Raw genomic sequence first — 18,493 nt, 5'->3', positions numbered from 1 at the left:
TGAGTCCAGATGAGTAGAGACAGAAAAAGAGAGAAGGGGAGGAACAAGATGATAAATCCATCTGTCACACAAATATGTGGTTTAGCATCAATATGATAAAAAGTAGAGAACAAGATGATGCATGTTTCATGAGACTCTGAGATCAGATGGAGGCCTTAAAGGACCTCGGATGGAAGGAGGAGGATTTAAACTCTGGATTTTACAGAGATCCACTGAAGAGAAGCTGGAACTCTCTGATTCCTGTCAATGCTCTCGCTGCAGCATTTTGAATCAATTGGAGGCTTTTTAAAGAGATGTTTGAATCAACCTGATAATAATGAACAATAAAGAGAGTGATCCAGTTAATGAGACATTTCCAGATTTCTCTGGTAGGATTCTCACCTGTTGAACTCACTTCAGGTCGACTTTCAGACACTTTCCACCTTCATGTGTTGAGAAGAAGCTGCTCTTTCTCTCTGTGAGGACGCCGTCACTTCCTCATAACTTCAGAGTGACGTTAAAACCAGTTGAACCTGTAGAGAAAATAAAGCAGAAAGGATCAGAGAGCGTTTCCTGACTCCTCCTTGTGACCTTTCAATCATTGATCTGATTGTAGACGTAGAGATCAACCTTTGTACTTGTGTGGGACAAAGTCAATGATTTTCATTAGTATTTAAAGATATAGATGAATATTTAAAGACACAACTTGAATTCTTTACTAAAACTAATCTTCTCTAGCTGAACTCTAAAACTACAAGAAACTGTTGAGGAGAAAAGAAAGAAATATCTGACTGCAATAAAAATAAAGAGATTCAGCAGCTTCTTCACAATCCTCAATATTTTAACAAGTGGACTGAAGGTACACACAATACACACACAATACACACACAGAATCACCTCTGGTTTCAGGCTTCAGCTCAACCAGCGACTTCTTCTCCGTCTTCAGTAGAAACTCCAGGAAAAGCTCAGCATGGCAGAGAGGACGACGTCGGGAGAGGAGGCAGCACAGCTGGACTTCCTGCAGTTTAATGATCTGGTCTGTGAGACGGTTGGAGGGAAGGTGAGTCAGCTGCTACCTGCACATGATCAGATACAGCAGCTATAAAAATATACAGCGCCAAGAAAATGTCTGAACTCTGGACCTGTACTTACTAAAAAGATCATAAAGGTGCCACAGTGATGAACAGGTCATTCCATTAAAAGAAGAAATACAAAGGAGACATTATGAGCAGGTAGAGTCCAAACACAACAACAGACCAAGACAGACAACATCCAGGAAACACAATCAGAGAGCAGCCAGTAAACACTGACTGACTGATGAGGCAGGACTATATATACACATGGAGATTAATAACAAGACACAGGTGGAAGGAATGAGGGAACACAAGGGAAGACAGGTGAGGGCAATCACAGAGACAGGAAAAGACAAAGACAGGAAGTAAAACCAACTTCAATGGAAAGACAGAACAGATTAGAAAATAAAAGAGGAAATAGAAGGAATCCAAACTGTGTGTTACTGTGAGTCTGTGAAGGTTCTCAGTCCTTCAGGTCATGGTGTCAATTAAAGAACAAGCTGAGACAAACTCATGTGGACTGGTTGTGTTTGTAGAAGACGTTTCCTCCAAGTGTTCAGCTCTAAATGTCTGCTGGAGAGTTTAGGTTTTTATCAGGAACATCTGTGGGTGGAGTCCACCTGAAGGTCACATTGGACTTGGAGACTTGGAACAAGTCCAGATGTCTTTGTTTCAGCTTGTTCTTTAATTGATACCATGATCTAAAGGACTGAGAACCTTCACAGACTCACAGTACTTATCAAAACATAATATCATGACTTTAAAGTATTGATGAGTTCAGTGGAAACTCTGTGTTGATGCTGTATCCTCTCTCATATCTGATGTGAATGTGAGGATATGGAGTGTAGCATCAAGGGTTACAAAGCAACAGACAAAAGACACAAAGGACAAGAGAGCTAGAAATACACAAAATGTTCAAAGATGGAGGAGCTGGTTTTAGAAAACTGCTCCTACAAAGAGGATCCATAAGACTCTTGATGACAAACAGGACAAATGTGTGGACAGAGTCTGAGAAACAAACCCTTGCGACGGCCCCAGGGCCTTTGCTGGTTTGGTGTTGGTGTTTGTGTCTCTTTTTTGTCTTTCAGGGTGCTGGTAGCTGGTTGGCCATTATGGGATTGGAGGCAGCTGGCCACTGTCTCCAGACCCATAAAACCCTTTCCTCCTGTGAACTCGTTCTCTCTCTCTGTCCCGGGCACCATTCTGTGTTGATCTGAGTTCTTCTAATTTCTTGTATGGTTTAGTTTGCACTTTCCTAGGTTGATCTAGGTTGGTAGTTTCCTTTTGTTGAACAACATGGTTAATGTTTCCTTTTGGAATTCATCTTTGTTAAAATAAATATGTTCTTTTGATGTAACTCCCCGTGTGTTTCCCTTATTTGCTATGGTCTCAGAGCCGGGCCATAACACCACTAACAGAGACACATGAAATCATTCTCCAACCACTGTACTTTAACCCACATATGTATTCTACAGCATTTAAAGGATAGTAGAACTGAAACAGCCAATCAGGATCAAGAAAGACTTCTACAGTTCAGTGATCAAACTGAATAGAATCATAGTGATCCAGTTAATGAGACATTTCCAGATTTCTCTGGTAGGATTCTCACCTGTTGAACTCACTTCAGGTCGACTTTCAGACACTTTCCACCTTCATGTGTTGAGAAGAAGCTGCTCACTGTCCCTCGTCAGTCCTGGATTTGATCTAAAAACACATCAGAGTGACGTTAAAACCAGTCTGAGTTACAATCACTGGATCACACAGCAGATGGTGCAGTTCTACTGTCTGTCCACTAGATGGAGACAACTGATCATCTAATAGATGTAGTGGAGCAGCAGGAGTTTGGATCATATTCACACAGACCTACATTATTTCACTCTGGTCCTCAGTCCTGGGGCCTCATGTACGAAGGGTGCGTGAGCACAGAAACGTTCCATACGTACTCGTTCACGGAAAAGTTCAGATGAATCAAGAGTGAAATGACCGTGAACTTGTACGTGCCTCACGCCAACGTCATGTCTGACGTACACTGGCTTCTACAGCTGTTGATCCTTTGGAGACACTTAGAGGTGATGCTGGGAAACTGTCATCAATGTGAAAACTATTAGTCCGACCCATCGGGACTGTACCGGTCGACCCTGAGCAGAGCCATGCCAGCCGTGTGGGACGGAGTTATCCTCATGTCAGCCAGGTATATCAAATACCCACAATGCATCTGAACAGGTCAACATTAAAGAGCTGGTTTTCTGAATGTAATCAGAGCTATGGACTGGACACACATTGATATAAAAGAACCATCACATGATGAAACATGTTCATTCATCAATGTACAGATCATATGTGATGTGTAAATGTAATTAACCAACATTGTGGTGAGGTGGCCTCACACACACTCTCCCACTCACTCCTCTTGTGTTTATTGTTTATGCTGGAGGACAGCTGTCAAAGAGGACATTTTTGCCTCCACTCCAGTGAGTAGCGTCTCCAATTCACTTTCTGTGAAGTTCTTTTTTTTCCCGTCTTACTCATTCTTATGTTTTCATTTTCTGATGGTGCAGAGAGGGGAATCTCAGGTGCAGGGTCAATTTAAATATTTTTACTGACATCAAAACTTTGAGTACCAAGGGTTGTCTGTGAAGGTCTAGAGTTCTCATGTGCATGTGGTCATTTTGTTGCTGAAGATATTCTCATGGCCTCCAAGTCAAGTCGTTGCAATGAGATTTCTTTTTCGTCTTCGATCTCTAACCTGTGAATCTGTAGACGAAGATCATACTCTGCCCTGTGAGTCCTTTCCTTTTCCTGGGCCTCTAGCTGAAGGCGAGCTAGACCAACCTTCAGCCTAGCATCCGTACTTGAGCCTTGGACTTGTGGGGAGAAGGGCTCAAAACAAGTTGCAGGTGGAGCCTCACATTCAGTCTCTTCTCCTTGAGGTGTAGCTGGTGTGGCCTCTTCCTCATCACCTTTTACAGCAGAAGCACCAGGTTCAACAAAAGGATCAAGTGGACCCCCTGCCCTAGGCAGGACAGGGCTTCCAGGCACTACCAGGACTCCTAGCACTACTAATCCTACTACCCTGGTTTTCACCTCTTTTTTTCCTACCATACTTTTGGACAGGAATATTAAAGTGTGCCACAATACATAATAGGTCATCTTTCTCCATGGTTCTCTGGAATATAGCAGGGGCTGAGGGTACACCAAAAGGCAGTCTGTTATATATAAACATGATGAGTATTTACAGTTAAGTATTTCTTAGACTGATCATCCATTTGGATTTGATGATATGCATGACTCACATCAAGTTTCTGAACTGTTGCCCCCCAGCCATCAGATCTTCCACTTTGGGTATGGGCTACTGCTCCAGGGTGGAGACTCTATTTACAGTTCATTTCTAATCTCCACATAATCTGCAGTTACCATCTGGCTTTAGCAAAGGAACCACAGGAGCAGCCCAGTCAGAGTACTTGACAGGAGCAATGATGTTCTCTCTTAACAATCTGTCTATTTCAGCATCAACTTTGGGCTTCATAGCATAAGGAACAGATCTGGATCTATAGAAACAGGGAGCAGCATTAGATGGAACATGAATAGTAGCTTTAAAACCTTTTAGCGTTCCCAGTTCATCTTTAAATACTCCCTCATGCTTTTGTAGCACCTTCTCCAGGCTCAGGGGCTGTGGGGGGTAGTTTGACATGTACTTTATTTCAGCCCAATCAAGTTTTAATGCTTTAACCACCATCTTCTCAATAAGTTTGGACCTGTGCCTTTAACTACAATGATGAGCAGTCTCTTCTCCTGCTGTTTGGAGTTCACTTTTACATAAGTTCTTCCTAGCACTTTGATCTTCTGCTTTGTATATGTTCTCTACTTCAGGTGAGTTTTTTTCTAATGGAGGGGCATTCTTCACTTTCTCTTTGAATGTTTTCACATTAAGTATGGTCAGACCACATCCAGTATCCACTTCAAATGTCACTGGTGCACCATTTAGTGTTATGTATACCTGGTAGGGTGTCACCATCTCCTCTTCATTCTCACCAAGGACACTGGACATTGAGAATGTCTGCTCCTCCTCCTCAGTGCTCACCTCTGCCACTCTGGGAGAACAATAATGCACTTTTCCCTCCTGTGTGCTGCGTCTTCTTTCCTTGGGTCTATCATCACTTCTTCTTTTTGTCTTTGACTGTTTGACCGAGCTATATGCCCCACCATTCCACATGCAGGACATTTTTCCTTCTTGAACCAACAGTCCTCTGGTGCATGTTTACCTTTACAGTGATAACACTCTGTATCATTTCCTACTCTCCAACAGCTCTCTCTTCTCTGCCCCCTGCCTTCTGATCCACCAGCCCACACTGTGTTACAGGACATGGCTCCTGCTTTTGATTGCAAATCCTGCACATTGTTGTTAGCAGACTCCATAGCCTGGGCTAAAGACAATAATGTTCTCTGTATTCAGTCATCATTTATCCCACATACCAATCTGTCCCTTAACATCTGTCAAAGTGTTTCTCCATAATTACAATCTTGTGCTAGTCTCCTTAACTCAGCAACATACTCAGCCACAGATTCAGTGGGTCTTCTCATGTGTGAATCAAATTTAAATCTCTGGGATTAAAGTGGGTCTTTAATAAAGTTACCAACTGTGCAAAAGTCTTTTCTCCAGGTTTTGCAGGACTTAGGAGGTTTCTCATCAGACTGTAAGTTTGAGCAGCCACGACACTGAGTAATATGGACCTCTTTTTATCTTCATTATCAATATCATTTGCTGGAAAGAAGTGTTCCATTATTTCACAGTATTCCTCCCATGCTTGCACTTTTAAGTCAAATGGTGGCAGGGATCCAATTGTTGCCATCTCACCTGCTTGTCTTCTTTCCCCGTTCCACCAAATCGTTTGTCCACCTGGAGTCCAATCATCCAATTATCCCAGACAGAGCAGGGCACGAAAAGTTTCATCCTCGTCGCCAATATAACATTGTGACCAAGGCACATTCAAAAAAGACTCACAAACATCCAAGTAGCTTTGTGGAAGTTTACTTGCACATGGTAGGCAGCACAGACAGAGAGAGATCACATGACATAGCTCTTCCTCTTCTAGCCTTCAGGACAGGTAACACACACCTGGAGCCTAGAGCTCCCTCTATCTGAGCACACAAGTCTGAAGATACTACACAAACTAAAGTCTGGACCAAACAAATGCAGATCCTAGAGATATGAACAGCTTTCAGTGTACAAATATGTCAACTTAGAAGTTTATACGTGCCCTGTTGTTCTTTAATTGGACAAAATGAACCTTGTTACATATCAGTTCAAAACAGGATCCAAATGTTAGAAACACAGGCAATGAGGCAGGATGAGAAACAAAACCAAAGCAGGAGATAGTTTTTAATCTTCAACCTCAATAAGTCCAAACATAGTCTGGTCACTCTTCATGGACACACATCTGGGTACAGGAGATTGGAGGGAGGCCAGAGCGCTCACTCTGCTGCTGTTTCCTGGAACCACGCACCACAGAGACTTTTTAGGACACGCCCACAACTTCATTTAACACATAACACTTTCTGACAGGTTGGATTTAAATACTCAATAATATTTAACTATCACACGTTTCCCAGACAACAAATTACGTCTTGCCGACGTCGGGGCGCGTGTTCCTGCCCGACATAAAGTGCATCGGCGAGATGTCTTATGGAGATCGGTAGCTAATAGGCAAGACGTCGGCATTAGAATTATCGCCGACCGTGAGCCAACGTAAACCAAATGATCGCCGACCGTGAGCCAACGTAAACCCGAGATAATTATTAGGCTATATGACCTATGCGGCACGATCCCACTAGAGCGAGGAAAGCATTCGGTCACCTCGCTCTCCCACACTGGAACAGCTGATTTTCGGCTGCATCGCTGGAAACGCCACAGCATGCTTGAAAATCAGCCCTTCCAAAGTTAAGTCAAAGGGAGTGAAGCGTCTGAATGGTTTTCACCGCTCTAGTAGGATCCCACCGTTATATTAGGTCTTATTGATTTGTTTAGGCTAGCTGCCATCAGATTGTGTTCCAAGGACACGTTTCCTTGTGTACTGTATCAACAACACTCAATAACAGTTTATGTGATGTATTAATCATAAAAATTCTTCCCGAACAATTTGACAAGAGCTGAGAAGTAGGCAACTAGCCCGCTTACTTGCGAGACTCGGTGGCTGCGCAGTCTGCAGCCGCTTCCTTATTTTTGAGTTGCCAGGTTTTATTACAAAAAAAGTTTAAATTGAAAGTAAGTGATTGTTTATGTGTAGGGTGCATTTCATACACAATCTGACAACCTGGGAAATGTCAGTCTAACAGGGTCTTGCAAATTAGGCTACAGGAGATTTCCAGGAGAAATTACAAAACAGGAGGGCACTGGAAGATGACCGTGAACATTTATTTTTACTTCGTTTTTGCAAAAGTAGTATCAAAACATTCATTTTAACACACTCACACATGGGGGGGGGGGGGGGGGGGGCGGGTTAAGAGGGGAAGAAAGAGAGAAATAGAGTGGGTTAGTATTACTATAACTCAACTCTGTCAGCTCTTGTCAACGCTCGTTTTTTTTGTGATTTTAATATGCAGATGACACATTTCTCAGCGTGACTTAACTAAATCAATGTCAAAACATCCTTGAGGTTAAGAGGGGAAGAAAGAGAGAAATAGAGTGGGTTAGTATTACTATAACTCATGATCAGTGACAGCTGGTGAATTTTTTGTGATTTTCACATACAAACGAAGCATTCTGGGGCATTCTGACAAAATAATAAAGACACAAGTTAACATTCTCTCCCTGTGTCTGTATGTGTGTTTGTGAGAAAGTGAGAGAGAGAGACAGAGGGAGGGAATGTGATTCTAAAATGGGTGAGTGTGTTACGGCCAATCTATTGTGTTGGTAACTTCACTCATAAATCTACAGTCAAATACGATAAAATACCAATATAATATGTGCAACCTTTTATGTGTGGTTGTTCAAGACACACTGAAGGCATGATGCCACCATAGGTTTGCAGAGAACTACATACAATATGTACACTTGAAAGGGGTGGGGTGGTGGTGTGGGGTTTTGAGGGCCGTTGTAACCCAGTGTCCATCCTCACGGGAAGAAACTCCCTCCAAAATAGTCAGTCAGTTCAAAAGAAAAATAGTCAGTCAGTTAGTCAGTTCAGTCCAGTCAATTATTTAAGATGCTTGCTTGCCCCGCCTTTGCCGCCCCCCATTCCTGTCCCTGCTCAGCCGCAGCCAGTTTCTCACTACATCAGCCTCAGTGGAGTTTTGTTGGGCAGGATCTTTTAACACAGCACCTAAACAAAAAAAAAAAAATAAAGCAACAGGGGGAAAAAATAAGACAGTAGCACAAAAGTCTATATCTTCGTTTGATTGTTTCTATAAAGACAATTCAGAAAAGTCAGAGCATTTTACAAAAAAAAAAAAAAACTTAAGACAATTGGTTGAGAATAGTGTGAGGACAGTATATAAATATTGAGAACAACTGATATAAATACAGACACCACATATGGGTTGAATAGTGACAGAATGTTGCGTCAACACATTGTGTATATACATATATAGTATCACATTCTAACTAGCTAATACGTTAAATCAGCTAACATCAATGTTTACGTTGCCTTGTGTCGGCTACGCTTGCTGAGCTGGTGTTAACAACTGGATGCTTTCGGCTCAGATGTTGAATCATTGTTGCCGTGCTGTTGTGGTACGCCAGTTCTGCTTACTCATTGCACCTTCTTTTCTAAGTTTGAAATGATCCCAACACTTTAGACATGCCCTGCCTTTTACGGACGCTTTCTTATCTCTCTGTCAGTGCGCCAACTTTAATTCTGAAAGTGGTGTGTGCGTCAGTATCAGTGCGTGTGAAACATTAAACCCTGAGCTGAGCAGGTCACATAACGCATGATAGGAATCAAGCGAAGCTTCGAGGCAGAGAACTTTCCTTGATCATTTTTTGTAATCGAATTATTTGAGTTATTCGAGCAATCGTTTCAGTCCTACGACAGACATATCATGAAAATGTCATATCTTGGCCACATCTCTTTGATCTTTAGAGTTATCATTAATTAGAGACATGCAGAGGCTAACATTCACATACAGTATGTTAACAATAGGCTATTTACCGGGCCCTGTTCTGTTACAAGTATGTCTAGGTGGGCTATGGGATAGAAAATGTTGAGAACCCCTGGTTTAGGCTAAATAATTGTGATTTCAATTTTGACCTAAATTATGGTTATTATTCCATTATTGAGCAGCACAGCAACAAAAACGGCAACAGCACAGCTGAGGTGTACAATACATCCAGTAAAAAACAATAACTGTTGGGAGTAACTGTACATTGCTGTGAAACAGACACACATAGTAAATGTAGGGAACAAACAGGGATATACATTTTGATTAAATAAGGGACTGATGAAGCAGTGGATTTTAGTATGTAAGGTCATGTTTGAGTAGTAAACTAGTTAGATCCATCTGCTCATATATTGTGTTCCTGATGACAAACTTCACATGACAGAGACCAAAGTGGACTTCAGCTAAGAACCAAATTATAGATTACATATTAGGGTGATGATGGTCAAGGTTTTACTGTGTACCTGTGTTGGAGCTGTAAACTGGACAGGATCTGGAATGTGAGTGGGACTGAACATTGCCTGTGGAACAGATAATCATGTAGGGAGCATTAGTTTATAGACAATTTGAGGACCCTGCAATCAATACATAATATGACAAATATGTATTAGACCAGGTTGTGATCTAGACTACTGTGCAATGTGAATGTAGATGTTTTTGTGAATGTACCGAGTCAAACTTTCGTTTAAAAGCATAATTATGTCCGAAGCGCCACTTTTAAGCTTGCGTTGTTGTTTTCAGGTGAAATGGCCTTTTGAATGGGAATGCTAGGAGCACTACTATTTTGATACATGATCGTGACACATTGCTATTTTAAAAATACTAAGAAGGCTGGACACAACATGAAACCTTGATCGAGGTATCATCAGTGTCTCTACACATAAACTCAAGCATTGAGAACACTGTGTACACAGAGTTTACTAAAAGAGAGGTTGTGAACAACTCACTTGGTTTTTCTGCTCGCCCCCATCTTGCCAGTCAAGGAGTGAGTTGTCCAAACCCTTTCTTTTTAGTAAACTATGTGTACACGAACAATGTTCTCAATGCTCAAGTTCATGTGTAGAGACACTGATGATACTTCGATCAAAGTTTCAAGTTGTGTCGAGCCTTCTTAGTGTTTTAAAAATAACCATTTTGACACGATCATGTATCAAAATAGTAGTTCCCCCTAGCATCACCATTCAAAAGGCCATCTCACCCGAAAACGACAACTCGGACAAGCTTAAAAGTTGCGCTTCGGACGTAATTATGCTTTTAAACGAAAATTTGATTCAGGTGCATTCACAAAAACACCCTAGGATGCATTTTGGCGAGAGTTATGCTTGAAGTTCTGCTTTAGTTTAAATTGAACGTAAATGCCAAATATGTAACCACTGGTCCCTCAGATTCAAAAGAAGTGCCGAACTTCACCTCTGCTAGCATGACTCTCCCTGCTATGGCCAGCGAAGTGGCAAGCTAATTATGCTAACATTAACGCTAGCTACCTACCTAACCTTTGCTGAAAACACATTCCGTTAAAGCATTTTCTAACCACAACAGACGTCATAGAATACAATATCTGATTAAAAACACTTCTACAATTAGTTTACTTACGTGTTATCCTCTAAGTTAGCCATATACAGTATGTAAGTTAGCAGCTAACGTAACCAGATAGCTTGAGAAACATCTTGTGTAGCGCTAACCGTTAACGTTAACCTTAACGTTACTATCTCCAAAAAGTTATCCTAAACCGGATTAGTCTATGCATTCTACCAAATATCATATCATATCATATATAAATTGTGGCATACGGATTTTACACAAGCTCAACATACCTTCGCCCTTACACATCTGGCTTGTCGCTTGATGTGGACCAACGGTTGCGTAGATAGGCAGCCAACACTTTTGGAAGAAAAAAAAAAAAAAAAAAGCGGGATCGGCAAAATGGTTCCTCACGGTTCCTCCGCCGATCTACGGAGTGCGCATGCATGTTGGAGTGGCATAGACTCATCCCACCGATGGTTTACCCACCGAAACTGACAAATTGTATTTGGCATGCAGGGGAAAAAAACCCTGCCGATACTTTGCCGCTGGTGCCCTCCAATTGCCGATGTCGGCAAGACCTAATTTGTTGTCTGGGTCAAGAGACATTTAAATAAAAAGATAATTCAGCCCCTAAATAAAATGAACAATGAAATAAAAACCACTGCCCCTAGGAGCCATCATAAACACAGCTGACTTCTAACAGTATTTAAAGACTTTTTGATCTTTAACAGACATGAAATATGACTTCAGTTGATTCTAACTAATCTTATTCAGACATTTAGGAATATAAACTAGATGTGGTTCTGGTCTGGTTCTATCAGGTCTGTTTTAGAACTCATTACTGTCAAAGCTCTTCATGGTCTCAGTTAAATCACTGAGCTTTTAGCTCCATACAGGTCAGAACCATAGACAGTAGAAAGATAGAACAGCTCCTCTAAAGTGAAGCCAAATCAAGTAGAGCTCCCCCTGGTGTCTGGCTGCAGTATAGGTCATAAGCTCCACCCCCTCCATGTTAGTGGGCGGGGCTTGGGCCAAACTAAAACATTAACATACACGTCAAATAGCATCAGATCCTCAGAGGTCTACACGGCCCCACAGCTGAGGATTAATCTATTTAAGGAAAACAGATCAGCTGACTCTGATCTCCTTTAAATCTGGATGTAGCCCAGTCTACAGATTTCATTTGTAGATAAGAATAAATAAGTAGTTGATCAATAAATAAATAGTTGTTAAAATGCAAAGCTAGAGTTATTAGTTCATTCACAGTGTTTAAAATCAGTCTATGATACATTTAACAGGTTAGAAAACAGTAGCTGATAAAGAAATCTTTGTCATTTGTAAATAAAGTTAGTTGAATGTTTGGTTGTTGTACACATAAACAGTAGCGTGCTCAGTTAACTACCTGACCCCAAAGAGAGTCAGACTGTCCATCTTGTCAATTCTTTATTTGTATTGGAAGTTACCATGACGACAAACCAATCAAACAGTGCAGGGGCGGGATCTTACGGAGACCCCGTAGAGTGAGAAGCACGAGCCGTAGAGAGACGATAGATGCAGAGCTGATATACAGCGGGAACATTGTCAGAGTCGCCGGGAAATTAGGCCCATTACCGTGGTGGATGCAGAGTTTGCCGACGGGTAACGGACTTTCTAAGGTGTTCGGAAGGTAAAGAACTTGTGTGTGTGTAATCTGAACTGTTTCAGAAAGATGCAGTATAGTGAAACGGACCTGCTAATCGGGATTAGCGCATTAGCATAGCCCGCTAGCGATGTTAGCACATGTTGCACTGCAGTAGCCGTATATGTTGCTGCCTGTTATTCATATGTGTTGATGTTGTGAGCTAATTTAATGCAAAAACGAACTCTGAATGAGCTTGTTAATGGACTTTTAGACAAGACAGTTGACTGAGAGAAATATGTGTGTGCTGGGAAAGACACCAGGAGGCAATCCTTGGACTTTTATTCAGAGCAGAGATGATCCTGGAGTCAGCTATCGTCACCACTGTTTAGCCTCCAGCTGCTGGTTGTCCTCATCATTGTCCTCATCATTGTCCTCATCATTGTCCTCATCATTCCATGGTTCATCTTGTCCAACTTGTCTGCTATTGTGGGGCGTGAGTAGTAAACTGAATGCACGTCTTTTAGATATTCTGAACTATATTTTGTTTCTGCTTGCGTAGCAAGTGAAAGGGTCACTAAGTTTAAAGGGGAACTCCGGCGCAAAATGAACCTGGGGTTAATAACACATATGTGTACCGAGTTCGACCGTTCTCTGGTATTTGTTTTCATGCATTTGTTTTGTTAGTCAAATGTGATCAGTTTTCTTGCAAACCGCTATTTAGCGTATAACGCTAGCCTTCGGGGCACACCTACACATAAAAAGAAATCGCTATTTCTATACCACTAACAAGGCTCACAATATCACCACACTTACACAGTAGCATAACTAGGGTCTCTACATGTAAACCAAAGCATTGAGAACTTTGCAAGTATACAGGCAGTTTATTAAAAAAGGAATACAGTACCGTTCGCGTCTGTCTCGCATATCCAAGCGGGCGCCATCTTGGGGAAACTGAACTCTCTTCATTCAGTGCTCTCAGTGCTTTCTTCCGGCAACAGACAGTTAGCGGTAAGAGTTCCCAGGGCCCCACCCATAGTACTACAATACCCTTTGAACATGTATAGATACATGGGACGGGTGTTACACAGAAATGATAAGAGAAGAGAATAAGTGACTATTAAAAGTGAATATTAAAAAAAGTTCAATTAGATTGCAATGAAATGTAATGAATTTACAACCAATAACCAAACAAGCATGTGCAAATGTGCAAGAAAAACCAAAGTCCAGAGAGTCATGTGTCCTACACAGATGAGGAGTTGTACAGACTGATGGCTTGGGGCAGGAAAGATTTCCTGTAGCGTTCTTTGAGACAACCAAGTTGTCTGAGCCTTCTGGAGAAGTTGCTCCGTTGTCTGTCTATTGTGTGGTGGAGAGGGTGGTCAGGGTTATCCATGATTGATAACAGTTTGTTCAGAGTCCTCTTCTCCATCACTGATTCTAATGTTTCCTGTCTGCAGCCAATGATAGAGCCAGCCTTCCTGATCACTTTGTTCAGTCTGTTGGCGTCACTGGCTGTAATGCTGTTCCTCCAGCAGACCACAGCAGAGAAAAGTGTGCTGGCCACAACAGACTGCTAGAAGATCTCCAGCATCTTGCTGCACACATTGAAGGAGCTCAGTTTCCTCAGGAAATAGAGTCTGCTGCAGCCCTTCTTGTACACAGCTGTACTGTTGGTCCTCCACTTCAGTCTGTTATCCATGGTCACTCCCAGGTATTTGTAATCCTCCACCATCTCCACATCCCTACCCAGGATGCTGAGGGGCAGAGGAGCTGTTCCCTTCCTCCTGAAGTCCATCACCATCTCTTTGGTCTTGTCCACGTTAAGCAGCAGCTGATTCCTTCCAGCCCACCCCACAAATCCGTCCACCAGCCTTCTATGCTCCTCCTCATCCCGTCCACCGCTTATACACCCTACAACTGCAGAGTCATCAGAACATTTCTGTATATGACATGACTCTGAGTTGTGCTGGAAGTCAGTGGTGTATAAGGTGAACAGGAACGGAGAAAGCCCAGTGCCCTGTGGGGCTCCCACACCACTCACCACCACATCAGACAGGACATGACCCAGACGCACCAACTGTGGCCTGTCTGTCAGGTAGTCAGTGATCCAGGAGACAGTGGACGCACCAACACCCATCGACCGCAGCTTCTCACCCAGCAACAAAGGCTGGATGGTGTTGAAGGCACTGGAGAAATCAAAGAATGTGATTCTCATTGAGCCTCCACCACCATCCAGGTGTGAGTGAGCTCGCTGCAGAAGATAGATGACAGCGTCATCCACCCCCAGACACGGCTGGTAGGCAAACTGTAGGGGGTCTAAAGAAGATCTCACCTGTGGCTTTAGGTGGGCCAACACCAACCTCTCCAGCACCTTCATCACATGGGATGTAAGGGCGACTGGACGGTAATCACTGAAAAAAACCTGACCTATAAACAAGGTCATATCTATTCTATTCTATTCTCAGATGCATCATTGAAGGTTTAAATGTCAACATTTCTACATATTGCATCAAACCTTTGATCAAATCCTTCATTTCAGTTGTACAACATTAAACAAAGACATCAGAGTTCAAATATGAGGACTAAACATTCAAGAACTCATGTGTTACTGTTCATATGAACAGTGTTTCAATAATATTCATGGTAAGTAACCATTAACATTCAGTTTTCAGAGGTATCAAGTAAATGTGCTTCATTATTCCTCATCTGGATCATGGAACGGCCTCTCCTGGTTGTCAGTGTACTCGCTAGGATCAAGCAGGGCTACATTCTCAGTGAGGTTCATCTGATAGGCTGGAGGCGCTCCCTTTGACTCCACATTCCCCAGCGCCTTGTCCATACATCACACCATGAGAGCCCTAATGCAGGGAATGCAACAACAAGCACACAGAGCAAACACTACAAATGCAACAGCTGATGACGTGGCTACACTAGCTGCTAAGTTTCCCCATTTAGCAAAGAATTGATCAAGCAGGCCAGATAGGGGATCAGAGACCCTGGAATGTTCTTTGAGCTCATTTGAGAGGGCTCTGAGGCCTCTCAGGGTTTTAGTCAGAGATCCGTCAGGGGCCACAGGTGTTATTGGGGATAAACGTACAGCACATTTCTCCAAACATGCTACAGACACCTCCTCTGTCAGCCAGTATCATATCTAATGGAAGTCTGTTCTGATATGTTGTCAGTGAGGTGGCAGATAGTTAACCATGTATGTGTGACCATGTGTGTCAAACATTTGTCATTTGGAGGAGAGGCCTCTCTCCTACTTGTCCTTTTTACTTGGGCGGGGTATCCAGAAGGTCCCTGTTGTTGTAGTCTCTGTAGAAGGAACATTGACATTGCTAGGTATCATGTCAGCTGTCTGACTTTGGAACTTTTCTATCACATCCAGCCATAGTAACGACTATCAGGCCTACCACTGCCAGACAGGCCAGTGTAGACCACGAGCCAAAGGTCAACATTTGATTCTTCCTCTGTTTCTTCACCTAGATCTCTTAGGTGCTTTCTGATTTTTTTAAGGTTTCTTTCTGTGGATGGCTCTCCTCTTCTACAGTGTGTTTTGTGCCAGTATCTACTCACCTTAGTCTGCTCCTCATCCAGCCAGACTCTCACACCGTACGTGGTCCACGACACTACCTTGAACGGGCCCATCCACCTTGGCTCATCCCACGTTCTGTGGAACACTTTTCTGTAGATCCACTCTCCCTCTTTTATCTCCTCTTCTGTGTCTCACCAAGACCATTTCTAGCCTGTGAGTGACCTTCTTCCTCTCTGTTCTTTTTCCATTTTCCACATTCCTTCTCTATTGCCTGTATTAGTTGAACACATTCTAGTCTCTGTTGAACTAATAAACACTAACTTTAGGCAGAAGGTTAGTGTCCCTTTCTCTTTTTCTTTTTCATCTCAGTAACCATTAACACTTCCAAAAACCTTTCTTCATCTCCCTTCCCCTACGTCCTTTTTCCATGGATAACACTTGTTCCAGTCCATCATTCAGCTATGAGCAAGACATCACATTAGCCTGATCAGCTGATGGAGTTCCACATCAAGCACATCCAATCTGTTCCTGTTCCAAAACCCTCTTCTCTCCTGTCCTCTCCTTCCTTTCTTCCTGCTCTCTTGTTCCCATTCCCTCCAGAGCCTGCTCTCTCAATGCCTGTTCTTCCATTGCCTGTTCTCTTTCCCTCTCCGTCTCGTCTGTTCTGTTCCACGTCCATGCTGCCTCTCTTCCTTTTACCTCTCCATACTGTGACCCTGCCTCTCCCTGGCTGCTTCTGACAGTTCACTTGGCCATTCCCTCTTTTAGTTGACTTAACATGTTCTTTATTGCTGTCAGTGGTGTGTATGAAGGTGGTGCAGGACATAATGACTCACCAGTTGTTGCTGTGGTAGTCTCACTTACATCAGGCTTGCTCCTCTCTCTCTCTTCCATCTGGACCGTTTGTACTGGAGCTCTGGTGTGGCTAGAAAAGCAGCTGCTAAAATGCAGACGTGGAAGTTTCATATGATCTTCAATCTTTTCTTTTTCTTTCTTTCCCTTCCATAACCTTCCCGCTTTTTTTTTTGTTCTGAATTTCAATTGTCAGTGTGTTGACTTTATTTTGGAGGGTCTTCTCATAATATTTCCGCTGCGTGGCTGTCGGTGGGGGGCCCCCAAGGTCACCCAACAACCCGTCAGCTGTTACGTCTTTGCACCATGTTTCTAAATCTTTTAGTTCTCTTTTGACTCTTTTCTCTGGGAAGGATGGTTTTATTCTACCTCTCCCTTCCTTTAAATAGGCTCCTAACGACCCTGGTTCTAATGGTTCTAATGGTTCTAATGGTTCTGACTCACACATCCTGTGTTCTCATTCACACCATCTGGTCAGCTGAGAAATGCAGCACGCTATGTCCAAAGTCCTCAGCTCCAAAGACCGATCACGTAAGGATTCAGTCCTGACACCAGAACTTCTTCAGACCCTTTGAGCAGCCTACTTCAACAAACAGTGAACTTGTGTTAGCACCGTTAGGTTTCCGTCCACCCGCTGCTTCAGCGTGCTCTCTGGATCTCACACACAACAGTAAATACACAACAACACTGATAGACTTATTTTACTATACCCGTGACTTCTTTTGATCTTTCCCTATTCTTTCCCTACTGTTCACTTTATCTACTTTCTCCACAGAGGGGAGCTTTTCCACCCAGACACCCAGGAGAATGAAGCCTAAGTATTTAGATGAGGGACCTTTAAACCCACCTCGTGGCCACAGAGTAGAGCTTTTACAATCAAACTTCCAGACTCTTAGGAGTCTAAACGTTTGACTGAGGGACCTTTAAACCCCCTCTGTCTACAGGCTTTCAGAGCTGGCAGCTTTACGCTTGACCGAGTGAGGAGACCATTTAAACCCACACTCCTAGACTGGGCTTCTTCTTGGGGGCTGATCAGACCCCTCCGGCCTTCAAACCGTGCCAGCCGCGCCTCAATTCACTTTTCTTTACTCATTTCATCTCTAATCCGTACAAATTCTCTGCGTTTTTAGTTCTTTAAAAACAACACTACTGTTGGATCATACTCTCACAGCCATGAAATGTCTGGTTTCTGCTTCAGCTCTTCCCTCTCTCTCCCTTCCTTATTTTTCCTGCTTTGCCTCTCACGTCTCGTCCTGTCTTGTCTCAAACTTTAAGAGCCTCTTCCTGCATTGCTCTCTAAAGTCTAAATCATGGAATTGATCAACTGGTCTCTCAACGCAATTGACAGAATCTTCTCGACGAGAAGCACTGGTTCGGGGGAACCTGCCTGCCCTGACGGAACGTTTGCTGCTGGATACACGATGGACTCCTGGGAGAGGTGGAGGGTCGTGTGCCTGGCGATCCTTTCCGTAGAGGACGTAGAGGATCTTTACTTATTTGGAAACATGATAACAGGCTTTCTGCTGATTGGATTAGGCATTGTCCTGGTGTATCGGAAAAATCAGATGTCGGTGTCAGCAGTCAAAAGCCCAACGATGCTGCCCGAATTAATTGATGGAGGGTGCAAAGCTGTTAGCGCTCAGACTGTGGAGAGAGCTGTGAGCACACTGGCTGTGGCTATAGATCGCAACATGGATAACACCGTGGAGAGACTTATTGTGACTATTAGCCGCAAGATGGACACCACCTTGGAGG

General features: G+C 43.0%; 1 protein-coding gene across 1 annotated transcript in view; it reads right to left on the bottom strand.

Annotated features, from left to right (window-relative positions):
* Window positions 1-18,493, bottom strand: part of LOC311499739 (uncharacterized protein) — a 350,319-nt gene that overhangs the window by 264,199 nt on the left and 67,627 nt on the right. The gene's annotated exons all lie outside the window — the stretch shown is intronic.

Source organism: Chelon labrosus (genome assembly GCF_963514085.1).
Source record: "Chelon labrosus genome assembly, chromosome: 14".
In the NCBI taxonomy this organism is placed as follows: Eukaryota; Metazoa; Chordata; class Actinopteri; order Mugiliformes; family Mugilidae; genus Chelon; species Chelon labrosus.
The sequence above is the reverse complement of the archived record's forward strand: the minus strand, read 5'-3'. Positions and strand labels throughout refer to the sequence as shown.